The sequence below is a fragment of the Grammomys surdaster genome, unplaced genomic scaffold, assembly GCF_004785775.1.
Source record: "Grammomys surdaster isolate TR1022 unplaced genomic scaffold, NIH_TR_1.0 187, whole genome shotgun sequence".
NCBI classification, from domain to species: Eukaryota; Metazoa; Chordata; class Mammalia; order Rodentia; family Muridae; genus Grammomys; species Grammomys surdaster.
Genome location: NW_021604632.1, coordinates 5,716,998 through 5,728,053, shown reverse-complemented (window position 1 = coordinate 5,728,053; position 11,056 = coordinate 5,716,998). Strand labels below are relative to the sequence as shown.

The 11,056-nt window shown below is 45.2% G+C and overlaps 1 pseudogene; it reads right to left on the bottom strand.

The window, feature by feature from the left end:
• Positions 1–6,106: 6,106 nt before the first annotated feature.
• LOC114622281 lies at positions 6,107–6,680 on the bottom strand (annotated as a pseudogene).
• Between the last annotated feature and the right edge of the window lie 4,376 nt (positions 6,681–11,056).

Sequence of the window (11,056 nt, the reverse complement as noted above, 5' to 3'; positions counted from 1 at the left end):
ATCCAGCTTTTGAGTGAAGTCTGAAATCTTCCATTTCCAATCAAGCGTGTTGTGATTTTCCTCTGAGTTGGTCTTCTAGTGTCTTTGAAGACCAAGCCCCAGCCTTTGCAGATAAGCCTTTGGGGGGTTCGTCATGGATGTGTTTTAGTACCTTCCTTCCCTTCCATCGGATGCTCTTTTATCGTGACCTACAGCCTGTTGCCTAAGTCTTGACCTATTGCCAGGTCTACAGAAAACTTACTTCTACTGGCCGCTGCCTTCCACCTATCTTTGTGTGTGTGTGTGTGAGTGTGTGTGTGTGTGTGTTTGTGTGTGTGTGCCTTTCATTTGTGAATCCAGATAGCTAGCTCTTGGGTGGATGTGGGTGTGACCCGTGGGGAGCACAGAGTGGGTTAAATCACACTACTAACATCAGGAACTAGGGCAGCAATGAATACATGGGAAGACAAACCTTCTTATCCTGGCATATGCCATCATTACCAAGGAAGCTTTCCCATGAGAGTTCTAATTGGTGGGTAAAGCAAGCAGTCCCAAGTTCACGGGGTCACACTGGAGCTGAGAGCTGGTCGGTGTGGCATATTCAAGGAAGCTTAAATTCAAACCTCTAAACTGGAAATCATCCCTAAAATGTAATGCTTGTTCTAATTTCTGATTTTTCCTGTATAATCAACAATCTTGGTGTCTAAGTCAGCACAATGGAAATGATACCCTGGAAATGGTACCCTAGCTTTGGTGGTACCCCCACCTCCATGCTATTTGATTCTTTAGGCAGAGAGACACGTGATTAGAAGTGTAGAGTCTGAGACTGAGGGAGAGCAGCCCAATGACTGGCCGTTTTAATAAGCATCTGGGATGAACAGTTAGGGGTCATACTGCTATGGAAGGGAGTTATCCTGAGAATTGAAAATAATGGCTCTTCATTACCACAGCTTGGTAGCCAGTTTGAAATCAAGGGATTCACAGGGTGTGGTGGTGAGGCAAATGGATTCCTGTGAGTTTGAGGCCAGCCTGATCTACATAGCGAGACATTGTTTAAAACAACAACAACAACAACAACACCATCAACAGCAACAACAACAGCAACAACAACAGAAACAACAACAACAGAAACAACAACAGCAACAACAACAACAACAACAGCAGCAACAAGAACAGCAGCAACAACAGCAGCAACAACAGCAGCAACAACAACAGAAACAACAACAACAGCAACAACAGAGAAAGCAGCAACAGCAGCAACAGCAACAGCAGCAACAGCAACAGCAGCAACAGCAGCAGCAACAGCAGTAGCAACAACCACAGAAACAGGGACAGCAGAAAAAACAACAGCAACAACTACAGCAGCAACAGCAACCAAGCCATTATTCTTTTTCATAGCACTTTTGGCTATTCGAGTCCCTTGCATTTCAACATGATTTTTTGGATCCATTTTTCAATTTTTTGCCAAGAAGCCAGGCAGGGAAGGATTGCACGCATTCTGCAGATCAGCGTGGGAGTACTGCAATCCTGACAGCAAAGACCTTCTGGACTCCGAACCTGGGCCTATCTTTTCATTTGTTTTGACCCTTTACTTCTTCAATTTTCTATCCATGTCAGCGTAGACGTTTTGTACTACTCTTTAAAACTTTATTCCTGGGTCTGGAGTGATGGCTCAGTTGTTACAAGCACTGGCTGCTCTTCCAGAGCACCCAGGCTGGATTCTCAGAACCCACATGGTGAAACACAGCAGTCGGTAACTTCAGTCCTGGGATCTTACAGTTTCTTCTGGCCCCTTTAGGCACTTCATGCAGGTGGTGACAGACAAATACATGTAGGCAAAACACCCATACACGTACAATAACAAGAAAAAGAAACAAGCTTACAAAATATCGCTGAGTGTGAGGCCAGCCTGGTCTACAGAGCAAGTTTCAGAATAGCCAGGGCTACACAACAATTATTCCTATGCCCTTTATTTTGGTGCAACCATATATATTAAATAAAATGCTTTTTTTTTTTTTTCTGATATGGTTTCGCTATGTAGCTCAGATGGCTCTAATTTAAGGCTATCCTCCTGCCTCAGGTTCCCAAGTGTTGGAATTACAGATGTGCACCACCACTGCTGGTCTATAACATTGCTTGTGTAATTGTATTTTGGATTATAGTAAGCAATCCTTTATATTTCATATACATTTATTTGTGTACACGTGCTGTGGTGGAGGTCAGAAGACAACCAGTGGGAACGAGTTCTCTTCTCCCATGTGGGTCCCAGGAATCAAACTCAGGTTCTCAGGGTGGTAGTGGGCACCTTCACCCACTGAGGCATCTCACCCAATTTTTTTTTATTAAAAATAGAATTGGTTTCTGCTTATTGATCTGTGATTCCTTAACCTTGCTAACCTTTTAAATTATTTCAAAAAATTTTAGATGGGGTCCTCAGGATTTCTTACGGGTACTACTGAGTCATATGCAAACGGAGACCATTGGCTTCTTTTCCTCGGTTAGTATGTCTTCTATCCCTCGCTCAGTTGTCCCCGAGAGGAACTGCTAGTGTTGAGTGTGTGTATGAGTTCACGTTTGTGGTGTTTCTGATGTTGGGGAATGGTTAGTTCCTTCATCAGTTAGTATGATGTTAGCTATGGGTTTTCTCTGGTGTCAGTTTGAGAAAGTTCCCTTCTATTTTTAATTTGTTGATTTTCTTTTTAAATTATAAAAGATTGTTGGACTTAGGTGTTATCCTGTGTCTACTGAAATACTCAACTGGTTTTCCCCTTTGTTTTATTAACATGAGCTAACTGGGAATAACATGGGCTTTTGAAACCTCAAAGCCCATCTCCCAGTGACACAACAAAGCCTCCAACAAGGCCACAAATCCTTCCCAAAACAGTTCCACCAACTTGGGACTGATTGTTTAAATACATGAACCTCTAGAGGTTATTCTCATTCAAACCAGCACATAGGATTGGTCTCTCCATCAAACCCAGAACTTGCCTACATGGCTAGTCTCCCTAGTCAGCTTGCTCTGGGCATCCTCTATCTCTGTTGATGGAATTACAGTCTGCCCATTCCTGCCTGGCCTTTGTATGAGGACTGATCTGAACCCTGGTTCACAAAGTCGTGTGTCAAATGCTCTAACCACTAGGCTGTCTCCCCAGCTCCAGATTTTCTTTTTTAAAGATTGACCACTTAAAGCTGAGGCCTTCCCTCTAAGCAAAATGTTAGCTTTACCTCTGTTTCGGCATGCTGTGACTGTACTATATTTCTGCTTAAATCTTCTTTCTATTAATACTGACAAGGTGCTGGCATGCACCTTCCTATATTTTTTAAGCTTCCTTTGTGTCTTAGAACAAGAACGTAAGAACTGACTTTTTTTGTTCAGCATCTGGGCCCTCAGAGTTAGGTTCTCCTGGATGAATTTTTTTCTTTCTTGTTTTGGAAATGCTTTCATATTTTATTTTTTCCACAAATCTGGTCCTTCCTCATCCCCTCACCTCCCGAACCCCGAGCATTATCATACATTTCAGATAAGGTTTTAGAGAAAGTCTGGATATTAGCTCTTCTCTTTTCTGGGGTCTGTTGTTATTTGTTTGTTTTTCCAGTGACTTGGCTGGACTAGGTCACAGATGTGCATTTCCCCGTGGTGTGTGCAGTCTCTGATGTTGCCACTTAGGATGTGGAACTGTCCTTAGGGAGGGAAACCCTGTCAGCCACACTGTCTGTGGAGATTTGAGATGAATGCTGCTTTAACAAGTCTCTCTTTGCCTCCCCTTCTTTGGTCTCCTGTCAGAGCTCCTGGCCTAACCTCTCCTGACATTATTTAGTGGAATATCCATGTGTTAGCACTACTAACTGGGACCTGATTGTTTTATTGTTTTTGATAATGGCCGGATACAGGCAATCTTAGATACTGGCTGGGATCCCAGGAAGGATTCTTTTAGTTCTTTCTTCCCCTAGTTCCTTTAAGCTAAGGCAACTACAGACAAACTTTTCTGCATTATTATGTTGAGGTACTTTCAGACACAGTCAGCCTGAACTAATGGACAGGACTCTTGAAATGGGAAAAGCTTTATTACAAAGGATGACTTGGTTTTCTGCCTTAAGTGACAATGTTTTGAAAAATCCCTTTGTTGCTGCTAGTTGAATGGCACCAAGACCATTCCTTCTAAGTGCCTCCCTTCAGTATCTCCATTTATCTCTTTTTAAATGTTTGTGTGCACTTGTCTATGTTCATACACGCATGTGCATGGAGGCTACCTGCACGAGAAGGCCAGGGGTTGGGATCAGGGTCTTCGGTTGCTCTCCACCTTATTTATTTATTTAGATTTAAGCTTGGCATTAAATGCCTTTAATCCCAGCAGTCCAGAGGCAGAGGCAGGTGGATTGCTGTGATTTGGAGGCCAGCTTGGTCTACTTAGGGACTTCCAGGGCAACTAGGGATATGTAGTGAGACTCTGCCTGAAAAATAATAATAATAAATGTATGTGTACGTTTGTGTGCCTGCTTGTCTGTACATGTACATTGTGTGTGTGTCTGGTGAGGCCAGAAGGGGGCTTCAGAAGTCCTGGAGCCTGACTCACAGGTGGTTGCGAACTGCCATGTGAATCCTGAGAGCAGATCCGAGGTCCTCTGGAAGAACACCAGCACTCTTAGCCACAAAGCCATCTCTCCAAACCCCCCCATCTTAGGTTTGAGACAGAGTCTCTCATGTTTAAACCTGGAGCTCATCAATTTAGCAAGACTAACAGCCCAGCGGGTCCCAGAGACTCCTGTCTCCATAGAGATAACCTTGGGTTACAGGCATATGCTGTGCTGAGACTTTTACGTAGGTGCTGGGGATCTCAGCTCAGGTCTCAGGCTTGTGTAGCAAGGACTTTACCAATGAGCCCTCTCCCTGGATCCTGCTACTGCTTCTGACGACACGTTGAGGCACAAACGTCACGTGTTTTCTTTTAAGTAAGTTATCTTAGGAAGTGCTGCTGAACTCCCTCTTGTTAAGCCCCCCCCCCCATCTCACTGAAAGATTCTTTGCCACTGTGCCTTAATAGGGTGCTCTTCTGAAGTAGCACAGCTGCCTTGGCACACAAGTTGGACTCTGGAATGTACACAGTAGCCTCTGGTCTTTCCCTCTTTCTTCTCCTGATGTGGAACCTAGGAACCCGTCCAGTAGAAGCATTTGGGATCCAACACTCTTGGCCTTCTCTGGCTTAGTTGAGCTTCTAATCCAGAAGTGAGACCCCGGTTTTGGAAGGGAGTTCTAGTCCTGTCTAGACCTGCCTAGGGAAGAGCTGGGAATAGCCCTAGAGATGCTGGTCACCTTTCTGATCCTAGAGTGTGTCGGGAGCAGCCCTGCTTATATACTGAAGGCCTAAAATCAGCAATAGGCCTGACATACATGCCTGCTCGCAGCAAGTCTTGGGTCTCTGTGGAAAAACACTGAAACAGATAGGTGGGAGTTATTGTAAACAGACAGCTTTGGTGGAAGGCTGCCAAGCCTAGTCATAAGGCCTTGTAGATGGGTAACCTTGGTGGATAGTACCAACTTAGATAAAGACAAGTGAATCACAGGCGGAGTCATAGTGGTCTGTCCCATGAACCTTCACCCAGCTGACACTCTGTTCTGGAAGATATCTGTACTCCCCCTGAACACCTACACTCCTACGTCATCCCCTTCCCCACATCCTGCCTTTTTGTGTATATAACCTGTGTGTGCAAAAGTAAAATTACGATCTGATCAAATTATAGACAGGTCGTGATTCCTTTCATCTTTGCCTGCTTCCCTCCCCCCACTTTCAGGTGACCTCCCTGGACCGGTGTTTAATGTCCTGCTGGACAGGACAAGCGTGAAACCTTAATTTTAAACTAGGAGCTGGTAGGAGAGACAGCCCCATCTTTCTGGTTACCCTGCCTAGATTAGAATTTCCCTCTCACTGAACTGGGTCGGGGATTAAGATAAAATCAAGGTTCAAATGCCAGATTTTTTTTCTGTTCGTACAGGATTGAGTAATTCTCCTTGAACAACTATTTCTCTAGTTGTTGTATTAGGATATTATTTAGAGGCTTTTTTTTTCCCAAGTACCAATTCGGTTTTATTTGTCAACTGGAAAACTTGACAACCCTCCTGTGCAGCAGGGTGTTAATTTAATCCTCTTCCTCATCATCACCAGCTCCAGCACCACCCTGGCCCTTCTTGGCATTCTTCCTCTTCACTCGGCCTGGACGGCCACCACCATAAGGAGAACGGAGGGAGAAGTCAATGTGCTTCTGGGAGTCCAGCCGAACAATGAAGGATGGGATGTTCACCACCTGCTTGCGGACCCTGATGTGACGTTGGCGGATGAGCACACGGGCGTGGTGAATAGATTTGGCCAGGCTCAGCTAAAAGACCTGGGTCTGCAGCCGTCTCTCCAAGAAATCCTCAATCTTCAGGCCAAGGATGTAATCCGGCTTCATCTTGCCCTCATCCAACACCCCAGTGCTAACAAGCCGCCTCAGTAGAGCGTTGCCTTCAAACAGACGCCGAGGATCCTTCTCGTCCAGTGTCAACAGCTCCCGGGCAGCCTTACGGATCTTGGCCAGGGTAAATTTGACCCTCCACACCTCCACTCTCCAATCAACTTCAGCTCCTGATAGAGACGCGATTTCTCGAAGGGTCTCCGTGGGGTCACATAGGTTTTGCGACAAACCCAGCTTCTGGCAACCAGCATATTGACCTCGCTAGGCCTGCTGCACCTACGAACTCAGGCCCGTGACCTATTTAGAGGCTTTTAAGGTTTATGATATCCATTTAAAGTTTGAGAATTTGTCATAATTATTACTAGCTAAATGCTTGTTTCAGTCAGGTAAGTTCCTCACGTGGATTTCAAGAGTGTGGACACCTTAGAGGCTTTTATCCCCCCCCCCACTGTTTTTATCTTGTTTATTTTATTTTTGAGGCAGTCCTAATATTTAGTCGAGGTTAGCCTTGAACTCATGACCCTTTTGCCTCTGACTCCTGACTGTGAGTTAGTGGATCTGCCACCATGGTTGACTCTTCTAGCATCTGTTTTTGCACTCAAACGGAATCAAAGGACATTTGTAAAATGGAGTCTCTCAGGGCAAGGCACAGTCTGAAAAACCACTGTCTTACAAACGTTGAGTAACTCAGAGTAGAGCTCAGCTTGATGGCAATGGAGAAGCAAGAAAACAAAACAACAACCAGGCTGGAAAATTCCTGCTAGATTTGGCAAGAACCAAGATGCAATCAGTCTCCAGGAATTTGTCGAACTCAATGTGAGCAACACTTTAGTAATTCACCTTTTCGGAAAACGTGGGAATTCTCAGCCTTTGGGGCCGCAATCCTATCACCATTAAACATACACGTCAACTCAGTGTTTGAATCTGTTATGTTAGGAACCCACCCCCATTCCACTTGACCGGTGACTTTCTAAGCCATTAGCTTTAAGATCCAATTTCCTCTATTTCTATTAAACAGGAATCGTGTTAAGTGTTAGCTCTTAATTTTCTGGATCTTTAAACGCGTCACCGTATTTTTCAGAATGGAAGCTTCTGTAATTGATTACATGTGCTTTCCCTTCCCTAAATGGTCCGTGAAGAACGAACCTTTTGGACATAATACGATGGAAGTCAGATCTGGAAGTGTGGCCATTCTAGAGACCCTTGCTTATCTTATAGTTTTATTGTGTTGTTTCATCTTAATCTTTGAGATAAGAGCTTACTATGTACCTGCAGTTATAACTAGCCTTAGATAGTCCTGCTTAGTTTATGTCTCCTGAGTGGATTAAACAAGAATTTATTGAGGCTTGGTATGCATCAGTCACTGTACTGATATATCACAGTAGATAAGACAAGCCCTTTCCTTGGAGGATTCAAAACTCACCTGACCTGGATGGTTTTACTACGGAATGCTCGCTGTGACAGCAGAAACTTCACTGCACTCGCACACAGCAAGGACGTGGGGGTGTAGTGGTTAATACTGTCAATTTGACAGGATCTAGAGTCACCTAGGAGACAAGCTTCATGGGTGTGCTTGGGAGATATTAGCTCTGCCTTTAGGTACTCCTGTAAAGGCTTACTAACTTTAGCGCAGCTGGGTAGGAAGATCCATTTTATCTGTGGACAGCACCGTCCTGTGGGCTGTGGGGTCTCCGCACTGAATCAGCAAGGGCGGTGACAAATGAAGAGGACCAAGATGGCAAAACCTTCTTAGAGGGTGTCCCTCGGAGCCTGAAGGAAAACAAGCCACAGAAGCTGGTGGTAGAAAACAGTGGCTTATTCCAGGTGAGAGAAAGAAAGTGAAATGACAGCCATCGGATGATGTTTTATGTGGCACAAATGTGGTCCAGAACCGGAAGGTACGTATGTGGCCTATTGGATGAGCCACCGATTTAAGAGTGAAGGGTAAAAGCTGAGAATTCGTGAGAGGAGACGTTCCTAAGGATCAATCTGTGAAGCTTTCTAACTACATCATGGGATTTGGACAATCTGATTTTCCCCCCTGTGGTACAGTTATTAGATTGTTTAGCTCTAGGGCTATGGGAAGTCCGGGCCAGGGCTGGATATGTGTAAGTCACACCCTACAGTTTTCTGGCACAGATGGGGTAGATTGCAAGTCCCCAGTGAGAATGAGCCCAGGGACTCCAATATTTAGCAGCTGGGAAAAGAGAACACTACACAGAAAGCTGAGAGGAAGCAGAGAGGTGGAGAGACTTCTAGAGCAGGCGTTTAAGGGAGGTGGAGAGGCAGGCAAGCACCAGACTGCATCGCTTGGAGTGATCGAACAGCATGGAATTTTGATGTTTTGTGATCAGTGAGAACTGGGTGAGTGGAAGGGAAGGCGGCGAATCTAGATGAATCTAGATCATAGCAGACTAAGGAACAAGTAGAAACTAATGAATATGGATACTACCTCAGGTCAGTGTGGTCAGGTAGGCGGGGAGCCGGGCTAGTCTTTAGACACGGAAACAAGGGGCAGGTTTTTCCCCTCCCAAGAAGGGAGAGCACTGTGGACACTGAACCAAAGAGGAGGATTTAGTTGAAGAGAATTTTGAGGTTTAGAAGAGAGGGAGTAAACGTGAAGAACAGACAGTTCTTTGGAAGATGGGAGGGGCTATGATTGAAAAGTGGGAGGGGCTAGAATTGGCATCTCCAAGGATGGGAGTGGCCTAGGAAGGGAAAGGAAAGGGATGTTCAGATACTTGACGTGGGAGAGTTGAGGAGTTCATTAGCTCATGGGTTTTTGTGGGGAGGAAGGGGTGTGATGTGTCAGAGGAGGGGTGTGATGGTTTTGTCAAGGAGGAGAAGGGGTTCTGGCAATCTGTTGCAGAAGCAGACTGTTATAAACTGCACACGAAGGCAACTCTCCTGCTATGTGATGTTTCTCCATTTGACACTTGCTGGCTGGGCTATAGGATCAGGCAAGGAGAAAGCAGGGTGTGAGCCCATCCTGGCTTGTCATGGCTCAAAACATTCAGCGCTTCCCAGCCTGGCTGGCCTTTCTCCAAACACTCTCTTGCTAGACACGATGTTCTGAGAAAATGAAACTTTCCGTGGTCAGATGAGTTTGGGTGAACCTTTATGAGTATGTGTTCTTTTCTTTCCGTGCACACGGGCATAATTGAGGTTCATAGAGAGACTCCAGTTACATTCAACATAATCGACATTTCAGGCTAATTGTTTCCAGAATGTTCTTGTCCATCCTGTTCCATCTCATCTGTAAAGATCTCATAGTTTGGTTCCCTCCTTCTAACCCAGCCCCAGGTAAAAGAACAGACATCTCTATTGTGTTTCATCCAGTGTTTATCTTCCCTGCAGTTTACCTGTCTCAGTAATTGATTAGGGGTGGAGTAAGACTAACTCTGGAATGACCTTGGATTTTATGAATTGTAGCTCAAAGTGCCCATGGCCCATGGCACTACTGCTTCCTGTCATAAACTTGAAATACAAACAATAATACAGTTTCCTTATGATTTTCTCAGGATTAGTAAGAAGCCGACTTGGAAACTGGCAGCAGTTTAGCACTCAGCTTTGTAGAGCCTAGGTAGGGAGAAGACACACTTAGAGTTCTTTGTTTAATTATTGCATGCATATGTTCATGTATTTGCAAGTATGTGCTCATGTGTGTGCATGTACATGTGTGCTTGTGTGTGCCTGTGTGTACTTGTGTGCATGTGTGTGCATATGTGTGCATATGTGTGTACACGTCTACATGCATGTGTGCATGTGCACATGTGGAAGCCAGGGGAAGCCAGGGGTTGTCATCATTCAAAGCCATCACTAATAATCAACATTTTCATAGTTTTTTTTTCCCAGATTAAAATTGCTCTCACTCCTGGGTGTATCTCATCACGTTTAACTGATGTTGACTAGGGGATACAATTTGGGCAGATGACAAATGAAAGAAAAAGAGGGGGGGCTGGGAAGGATGGAGGAAGGATTAAAGGTAGGGGGGTAAGCATGCATTGTCAGTGGAGGTGATGTCACAGCCAAGGGGATGGAAATGGATTCTGGGTAGGGAATCAGAAATTTAGAAATAGCAGTAGCCTGTGTGCTCCAAGGGGCTGCCACAGAACATGGCAGATAGATGAATTTGGGATCTTAGCATTTCATAGTGGGGTGAGGATTAGGAAAACCGTGTTTAAAAGGTTGCTGATGGCCCAGCAAAATGACGCAACGAGCAGGGGTGCTTGTAGCCAAGCCTGGTGATCTGCATTCAATCGCTGGAGTCCACGTGGTGGGAGGAGAGGACCCAATGGACTTCCACAAGGTGCCCTCTGACTGCCACGTGCTGTGGCATGGGTGTCCCCACACTCCCTTATCTACCTGTCCACATATCCGTACACCACACATAGGTAAGTACATGTAAAAATAACATTTTAAAAGTCAAACTCTAAAGGTTGCTGAGCGTGTCAGGGAAGGGGGCTGACAGTGGACAAAGAAGTCAAAAGCAGAAGGATGAGCCCAGGTCCTGTGGTGCCTGAAGAGCCTGCTGGCATCCAGGACTGAGTCCCTTGTACTCAACGTGTCTGCTAGTCTCCCTGAGCTGCCTCCTTCTGTCCATTGTACTCAATGCTCTGAATGGCCA